Source organism: Myotis nattereri (genome assembly GCF_964212035.1).
Source record: "Myotis nattereri genome assembly, chromosome: 2".
NCBI classification, from domain to species: Eukaryota; Metazoa; Chordata; class Mammalia; order Chiroptera; family Vespertilionidae; genus Myotis; species Myotis nattereri.
In genome coordinates this window covers 194,922-203,889 of record NC_138076.1, presented here as the reverse complement: position 1 = coordinate 203,889, position 8,968 = coordinate 194,922, and the positions used below count along the sequence as shown (strand labels likewise).

The following is an 8,968-nucleotide window of genomic DNA, read 5'->3' as shown; positions in this document are numbered from 1 at the left end:
CGACTGTGCAGCCTGAAGAACCACCGTCGGGACCACGGTTTCTCAGCCTCTCCCTGCTGCCATGCGGGCCAGGCAGCTCTGGTACCAGGGCTGTTCTGTGCCCTGTCGGCATCCAGCTGCCTCTCTGCCTTGACCCACAGGTGCCTGGAGCGCCTCCCACACACCCTCACAGTCGTGCCAACCAACCATGACCCCAGACATGGCCAAAGGCCCAGCACCTGACGCCCACAGTCCAGGCTGATGCAGCAGCAGCATCGGGGCCCTGGATTCAGAGGGAGAACAATCTCGATTGGAAAGAAACCATCGTTCTGATGAGCAGTTCCATGGCCTCAAAGGCTCTGCTTGCCAGGGTGGCATGGCCTGTTGCTAGTTAGCGGGGGCTGCCACAGCGAAATGCCGCCGCGGGTCCCTTCCGCCACAGACATTGATTTTCGTGTAGTTCTGGGGCCAGGAGCTCAGGTCCATGAGTGAGACCGCCCTCCTGGGCTTGCAGGGGCCACCCTCGCTGGGCCTCCCAGGGCCTGGCCTCCACGCCCAACGTCCCTCACGTCTCTTTGTGCATCCACATCTCCGCTTCATATAAGAACACAGTTACATTGGATTAGGAACGACGACTATGACCTTCTTCCACCATAATCGCCCTTTTCACACAGTATTACAGCCACCTGCGGGGTCCTGGCTGGGTAGGGCTTCAGCATGTGGGCTTGAGAGCTGGCACAATTCAACCCAGGACACCAATCAGAGCAAAGAAATAGCCTGAGAGCCACTCCCCAGGGACCCCGTAGGGCGGCTTCATTTTCTCCCGCAGACAGTTGGCGACCAGTCCAGGGCCTCTGATTAGGAAAGTCTCTGCTTCTGGGAGGAAGGCAGAATAAATTCCAACCAGAGAAAGCAATGAAAACAACACAATACACAGATGATGTCTTGTCGAAATGCCTACCTGAAACCTATACAATTTCATTAGTCAATATCACCCCAATAAATTCCATTTTAAAACATTGAAAAGAAAGAAAAAATGAATAAATAAATATTTTATCCTTTTGCTTTTATTTATTTAGAAAGAAAGAGGAAAGAAAGAAAGAAAACAATGGAAGCTCATGGGGTAGCCATCATTTCCACCTGGCACTGAAGGGCAGATCCCGGCAGCAGCAGGGCCGGTGGGGGCCGGGGGGGGGGGGGCGGGGGGGCTGCCAGGATCACGAGAACGCGTAGCGCACAGTGGGAGAGGTTAAGCTGTGCTCACTGGTTAGAGAGACACTTAAGCATGAACACAAAACGTGTGCATGGACAGAAAAGTCCCACTAGAAAATGACCATGTTGGTTTAGAAACAAGTGGATTAATACATCCTGAACTATGTAGGAAGCTAATGTGAATAAACTAATACATTGACCAAAGGTGATGCAATTTGGATCATGAATGCGCAAAATAAGAATTGAAATTTGTGAGGTTGTTTTTGTGGGTTTTTTTAAAGACACAAGTAGCCCTGGCTGAGTGGCCTAATTGGTTGGAGCATCCTCCCATCCATGGAAAGGTTGTGGGTTCAATTCCCAGTCAGGGCACATATAGGTTTCCAGTTTTATCCTCACTTAAGGTGTGTCCAGGAGGCAATGGATTGATGTTTCTCTCTCATAGATATGTTTTCTCTCTCTCTGTCTCTCCCTTCCTCTCACACTAAAAATCAGTAAATATATCCTCAGTACAGATCATTTCTTAAACAGATACAAGTATTTGTGGAATAGAGCATGTGTGTTCTGGCAACAGTGTGATGTAGAGGAACCTTATTTGGGGACGAACTGGGTGCTCTGCACAGCTGTCAGGGCAGAAAAAACCCCACTCACAGCCCTGCTGCTCATCCTCAGCTTTGGTTTAGCCACAGTGGGCACCAACCTCAGACGGAGGGCACAGACCTCAGACGGAGGGCACAGACCTCAGACAGCTGGCATAGACCTCAGAGGGCACAGACCTCAGAAGAAGGGCACAGACCTCAGATGGAGGGCACAGACCTCAGATGCAGGGGACAGGACTTTGCATGAGCAGCCCAGAGGTCAGTGAGGGGGAACTCCTGGGAGGCACCATCTCTGCAGGGCTCTGCTGAAGGGCTGTGTGTCCTGTGTCACCAAGTGTCCAGCAGTCACGTTGTCTTCTTTACCTCCTCACAGGTACTGGCCTCCTTGCGAGTCTGTTACACAGGAGTCCAGAATATACATGCGTCAAAGACGGGGGGACCTGCAACTTCTCCCCGTGCCCGCTCTACACCCAAGTCAAGGGCTACTGCTACAGAGGGAAGGCCAAGTGCTGCATCTGAGCTGGAGCCTTGGGGGCGACAAAGGACAGGAACTACTTGTAAGTGTTGTTTTCCTAAAAGAAAACCTTTTTTTAAGCATGGCTCCGAGGACCCACATGAACCCTGTGTCTCCTTTCGGAAGACGTTAGGAAAGCAAGGTTACAAACGACACAATCCTGCTAAGTGAGTTGAGCCAGTCAGAGCAAGACAAGCATCACATGATCGCACTCATAGGTGGAGTCTGGTGAACAAAATAAACTGATGAACTGAGTGGATCCAGAGACATGGAGCAGAGTGCAGAATCTTGGAGGGAAGGTGGGGGAAGCTGGGTGGGTGGGAGATAATCAACCAAGGACCTTGTATGCAGATATGCATGGCCCATGGACACAGATAATGGGGTGGTGAGGGCCTGGGGCGGGGGTATGGGGTTAATGGGGGAAAATAGGGTACATATGTAATACTTTCAACAATAAAAGATTTTAAAAATATAAAAAGAAGTAAGACCGGCCAGGCCACACAAGCTGAAAGCTCTGGAAGGTGGGGAGGGGAGAGAATGAGGGCCACAGCCATGTCACCTCCTCCTTACTTCATTACCAAACCAACATGTGAAAAGTGCAGAGGGTCCACTCACAATCAAGAGTACCTGACCAGGGGCAAACGACACCACCACCCGCCCTCCTGGGCCCAGCAGGATCTCAGCCCAAATCCAGAGTGCGTAGCATGCCGGGCCGGGGGCAGTGGATTGGCCAAGCTTGGCCTTTGAGGGCCTCCGGTGGGACTATAAAACCACTCCTCTTCTGCCTGGCCAGCAGGGCGCAGTGGTTGAGCATCGACCTATGAACCAGGAGGTCACTATTCAATTGCTGGTCAGGGCACATGCCCAGGTTGTGGTCTCGATCCCCAGTTTGTGGTGTGCAGGAGGCAGCCCATCAATGATTCTCTCTCATCACTGATGTTTCTATCTCTCCTTCTCTTCCTCTCTGAAAAATATATTTTTAAAAAATAATAAAATAACATCTATACTAATAAAAGGGTAATATGCTAATTAGACCAGACATCCTTCAGGACAAAGCCATGAAGGCCGGGCCAAGGCAGAGGCAGTTAGGGGTGGTCAGACAGGCAGAAGAGAACAGTTAGGGGGATCAGGCCGGCAGTGGAGAGCAGTTAGGGGGGTCAGGATGGCAGGGGAGAGCAGTTAGGGGGATCAGTATGGCAGGGGAGGGCAGTTAGGGATCAGGCCGACAGGCAGGCAAGTGACTAGGAGTCAGTGGTCCCATATTGTGACAGGGATGTCCCACTGCCGGTTTAGACATGATCGCAGGCATTGGGCCTAACCGCAGTCTGACATCCCCTAAGGGGTCCCTGATTTGGAGAGGGTGCAGGCTGGGCTGAAGGACCCCCCCGGCCCCCAGCGCACGAATATCATGCATCTGGCCTCTAGTAAATACATAAAGCCACTCCTCTTCCATTTCACTCTCCAGGCCTAACATCTGTGCTTCCGCAGGAAGACTGTGGACCCTCCCACACTCACGCCGCCTGTTCCACGTCCCTCAGAGCACACCTGCTGCACCACTCCTCATGGCCTGCCTCCTGCACCAGCCAGCCTGCAGACAGCCTCCTTCCCATCCACATCCACAGCTGACGGCCCACCGCAGTCGATCACGCCCTCGGCATCGCTAAGTCATAAACACAAATGAACTTCCACTGTCATACGAATGTTTGCCCTAACCCGCCCTCCTGGTCAGTTTAGACACAGCACCCCCTGTTGGGGCAGGAGACAGAGAGGAAATGCCGGTTCAGGTGTTGGCAGCTCACCTGCTCTCGGGCAGCCTCGGTGACTGAGCTACCCCATGAGGTCTCCACGGCCTCTCCCTGCCCTGGGAAAGCTCCGGAGTCCTATGGACAGTGCCAGGTGGGGGCTGAAAATATTGGGGACATAGGGAAAAGGAAGGGTTGTCTAACCACTATGCTGTACACCTGACATGAATACAGAATAATATTGGATGTAAACTGTAATTGAAAACAATTTTAATAAAATAATTTTTAATTGGAAGAAATTTTAAAAAGCTAAGCAATCCTGGGACCACTCTGTCTTGTGAGGAAACGGCAGGCACATTATCAACCTCTAGATGCCCTCACCCCAGTAAACAATAGCTGCATGAAGGACACACCTTCCTTATAGAACCTCCCAGCTGATGGAGGAAGCAGGGGAGGTGGGATGAGAACACCCCTGAGTGACATCACAGACCCAAAACAGTGCTCAGTGGTTGCTTTAATATCCTGGTGAGCATCGGCCCTCACACCAAAGGTTACGGGTTCGATTCCCAGCCAAGGACAAGTACATTCCTGGGTTAGCTGGCCCAGGTCTGGGTGGGTGGGAGAGGCAACCAATTGATGTGTCTCTCTCACATCGGTCACTCCTCCTTTTCTCTCTCTCTCTCTCTCTCTCTCTCTCTCTCTCTCTCTCTCTCCCCCTCCCGCCTTTCCACTCTCTGTAAAGAAAATCAATGGAAAAATAGCCTCTGGAGAGGATTAACAAAAACAAAGCAAAACTCCCTTAAGTGAGGAGCCTCAGTAGGGGTGAGGGGCAATGGATAATAGAGGGTAGAGGCTGGCCCCAGTCCAGCTCCGAGCCCAGGCTTGTCCCCACTCAGGGTGAATTCCTGTGGGATGTAGTGGGATGCACCCAGGACCACCCAGAAAAGTCTGACCCAAAGTCTGGCTGAACCTGAAACTCGAGTCTCTAGATCTAACACTTTACAGGAAATACAGACGTTAGAGGAACAAGTAAAACTACAGCTCAGAGACACTATCGGTCAACCCCAGAATGGGAGGCCTTCTCCGGGACAGGTTACCTGGTCTCCTCGCCATCCCACAGCACCAGGGAACAGAAAGAGCAAGTCACAGAGAAGGAGAGAGACCATGCAACCCCGCGAGCCTCCTGCAGACCCTGTGCTGGAAAGGACCCTTACCAACAGAAGTTTCTGAGCCAGTCAGAAGGGGTTAATGTGCCCTGGGCAGCAGCCAGGGCGCAGGAGGGATTCTGCCAAGGTTACTCGATGGGGCAGGTGCTGGAGGAGAAGTGACCCCATGGTGGAAGCTGCTCCTTGGAGTGTTGACACGTGAAACTACCTGCTGTCTTGTCAGCTAAGTGATCCGGGACTGAGCTCCAGGCTCCCGTGTGACCGTGCCTCCCTATCCGCCTAGAAATACTATTCAGTCTTGGAAAAAGGGAAATTATGACCCATGCTGCAACACGGATCAATCAAGAGAAATCATGCAGAGTTAAGTAAGCCATGCACAGAAGCACAAATGCTGTAGAATTCCACATAGATGATGTTCCTGGAGTCATTAAAGTCAGAGACAGAAAGTGGAACGGTGGTGGCCAGGGCCCGGGCGAGTGGGAGTGAGTGTTTAATAAGCACAGAGTTGTTCTTTGGAAGATGGAATATTCTGGAGATGGACAGTGATGAAGGCTGCAACAATGTGAATGCCCTCAATGCCACTGTGCTGAACAATTAAAGACGGTTAAATCATCTGATTCCATTACGTATATCTGACCGCAACTGACACTGAGCCAATGACATGGAAAGACATCCCAATGCGAAGAAGACGTCCCTTGTGAACACCTCCAGGCACAGAGGCTTCACATTCGACAGAACAATGTCCTGGGGACCCCAACCCAGGTTCAGCTGCCTGCCTCTTGAAAGCCAGTACTCAAGGGACAGGGTGTGATGGAGCAAAGCAGGTTTATTCAAGAGCCAGCAGCTTGAGGAGATGAGGGATTCTCACCCCAGAGATCATCTTTACATTTTTGTTTTTCAATCCTCACCCAGGACATGTTTCCATTGATTTTTAGAGAAAAAAAAGAGAGCAACATCCATCAGCCACCGCACATATGTGCCCCAACCAGAAATGGGAACTGCCACCCAGGCATGTGCCCTGCCTGGGAATCAGACCACAACCTTAGGTCAACAGGACCAGGCTCCAAGCAGCTGACCCACTGGCCAGGGCAGAAGGACCATCCTAATATGTGGGGGCAACAGGGGTGTAATAGCTGGAAGAGGAAGGCAGAAACAGGGGATGCAGAGGGGGCTGGGTGTCAGTCAGCACCGTCTGCTCTGGTAACCACCTGGGACCTGGTCCAGGAGGCTCTGGCTTTCCTCCAAGGTGATCAAATCCCCTGGAGCCGAAATGCCTGCAGGCTGGAGTCGGCTTCCTTTGAGGTTGGCTCCTGCAGTCCTTTAGGCCAGTGATTTTCAACCTTTTCCATCTCATGGCACACACACTCACCACTCAACCTCTGCAGCACACCAAGACATATATATTTGCCCAATCTGACAAAAAATAGGCATAGTTTTGAGTCATGCACAGCAGGCAGCTATTGCTGTGTTGGTTGTTGTGATTATTTTACTGGACAATCGAAGGGAAATGAGTTCAGTGCCCCTGGCTAAAGAGTCAGCATTGCATGTGTTAGGAATTCGGGCAGCCACACAGGTTGAAAATCATTGCTTGAAGCCAGCAGGATGTTTATCCGCAGCTACATGTGAATTTGCAAGTAATTTTTTTAAAAAATATATATTTTTATTGCTTTCAGAGAGGAAGGGAGAGGGAGAGATAGAAACATCAATGATGAGGGAGAATCATTGATTGGCTGCCTCCTGCAGGGCCCTTACTGGGGATCTAGCCCACAAACCAGGCATGTGCCCTGACCAGGAATCAAACAGTGACTTCCTGGTTCATGGGTTGAAGCCACAGGAACTACTTATAAGCATTTTGCTTTGGTAATGAAATGTGGGCGGCTGACATGGCCCCAGCCCTGCTCACCACCCTCGTCCTGAGCTTGCAGGCTGAGCAGCCTGGCCTTTCTGGCTTCTAACCTGGCTTTCCTAACCTCCTCAGAAAGGAGACAGGGTTCATGTGGGTCCGAAGGAGCCGTGGTTTAACAAAAGGGTTTTTTTGTGTTTGGGGGAAAACAGCGTTTACAAGTAGATCCTGTGGCTTTGTCTCCCACTTGTCTCCAAGTCAGGCGCAGCACCTGGCCCTCCCTCTGTAGCAGTGGCCATAGCTCTCAGTTGGCTCTGGGCATGGGGAGTAGTAGCAGTGCCCCCCATTGAGGCCACACTTATAGTCGTCCATCTTGGGGCCCATATTCGCAAGGAGGCCAGCACCTGTGAGGAGGCACAAAAGACATATCAAGGTTCTGGTTTGCAGCCGATGTGACTGCAGGAGACTTGGTGACACAGGACAAATGGCCCTTAGCAAAGCACTGCAGAGACAGTGCCTCCAGGAACTTCGCCCTCACTGACCTCTGGGGCTGCTCCTGCAAAGGCCTGTGCCCTCTGTCTTAGGTCTATGCCAGCTGCCAGAGGTCTGTGCCCTCTGCCTGAGAATGGTGCCCACTGAGGACAAACCAAAGCTGAGGATGAGCAGCAGGGCTGAGGTGGGGTTTCCTTCTGCCCAGAGAGCTGTGCAGAGCACCCAGTTTGTCCCCAAATGAGGTTCTGCCGCTTCACACTCTCACCAGAACACACGTGCTCTGTTCCACAAATACTTATCCGCACTGAGCAGATTCCAACCACAAACATTAAAACCTCTGAATGAGGAAACTTTCCTACCCACTTTCCAGATGGGCACCCTGAGGCATAACTGGAGTAAAGCCGCCATATCTGTCTGACAAAATGAGGGCCTGGACAGAGCACAGTGTCTCCAGCTGTCCACACAGCTCCCTTCACCTGGTCCCCGGCCCTGGACACAGTGCCCGAGGGTCCCCAGCTCACCTGGGCCCACCTGGGCGAAGAGCAGGCAGAGAGGCAGCAGCAGGATGTGGAAGAGCCTCATGCTGGCTGCCAGGCTGGGCGAGGGCAGGAGGAGGAGGCGGCTTGCAGGCCCAGCCACAGGCTGCCAGAGACCACAGCGCCTCCCTATTTATAGGGGAGAGAGTTGCACAACCTCAGGGACTGATCTGCGGAGCGTGTCAAAATCAGGGAAATTCTCACAAGCAGCCCCTCCTGTGGTTCACCTGCATCTGTGCATCAGGTGGACACACTCATTGTCCAGCTGAGGGGGGTGAGCTCTGGCCTGGGGCCCTGAGGTGACGCCTCCGCTGCTCTATGCCCCCAATCCCTGCCAGGCTGGGAGTTCTGATGAGGTCCTGGAGAAGTTCTGAAGAAGGGGCTCATGCCCAGGCCCCTGGGTGGGAATGGCTTAGAGGGTCGTGACAAGGGGCCTTGGGCAACAGCGACCAGCAAGCCAGCTGCCAGCAAGCCGGCCTCGGAGTCCCCTCCTCCCGGGAACAGCCGAACGGCTGTTTCATGGAACCTGTGGAAGCAATTTCACCAGGAAGGCTGCTCTCTCACCTTCGCTTCTGCAGGGAACTTGCTCCTTCATTGGCCAACACCAGCCTTCCTTCCTTCCTTCCTTCCTTCCTTCCTTCCTTCCTTCCTTCCTTCCTTTCCTTCTTTCTTTTCTTTTTTTAAAATATAATGTTATTGACTACAGAGAGAAAGGGAAAGGAAGAAAGATAGAAATATCAATGATGAGAGAGATCATGGATCGGCTGCCTCCTGCAGGCTCCACACTGGGGATCCCGCACACAACCCGGGCCTGTGCCCTGACCAGGAATTGAACCCTGACCTCCTGGTTCATAGGACGATGCTCAACCACAGAGCCAGGCTGGTTGG

The 8,968-nt window shown here is 52.3% G+C and overlaps 1 long non-coding RNA gene across 1 annotated transcript; it reads left to right on the top strand.

Annotated features, from left to right (window-relative positions):
- The first annotated feature begins 1,333 nt into the window (after nt 1–1,333).
- Nucleotides 1,334–4,358, top strand: LOC308514393. Its single transcript, XR_013995589.1, has 3 exons — nt 1,334–2,045; nt 2,161–2,344; nt 3,767–4,358. It is a non-coding gene; the product is annotated as an uncharacterized lncRNA (long non-coding RNA).
- The last annotated feature ends 4,610 nt before the right edge of the window (nt 4,359–8,968 follow it).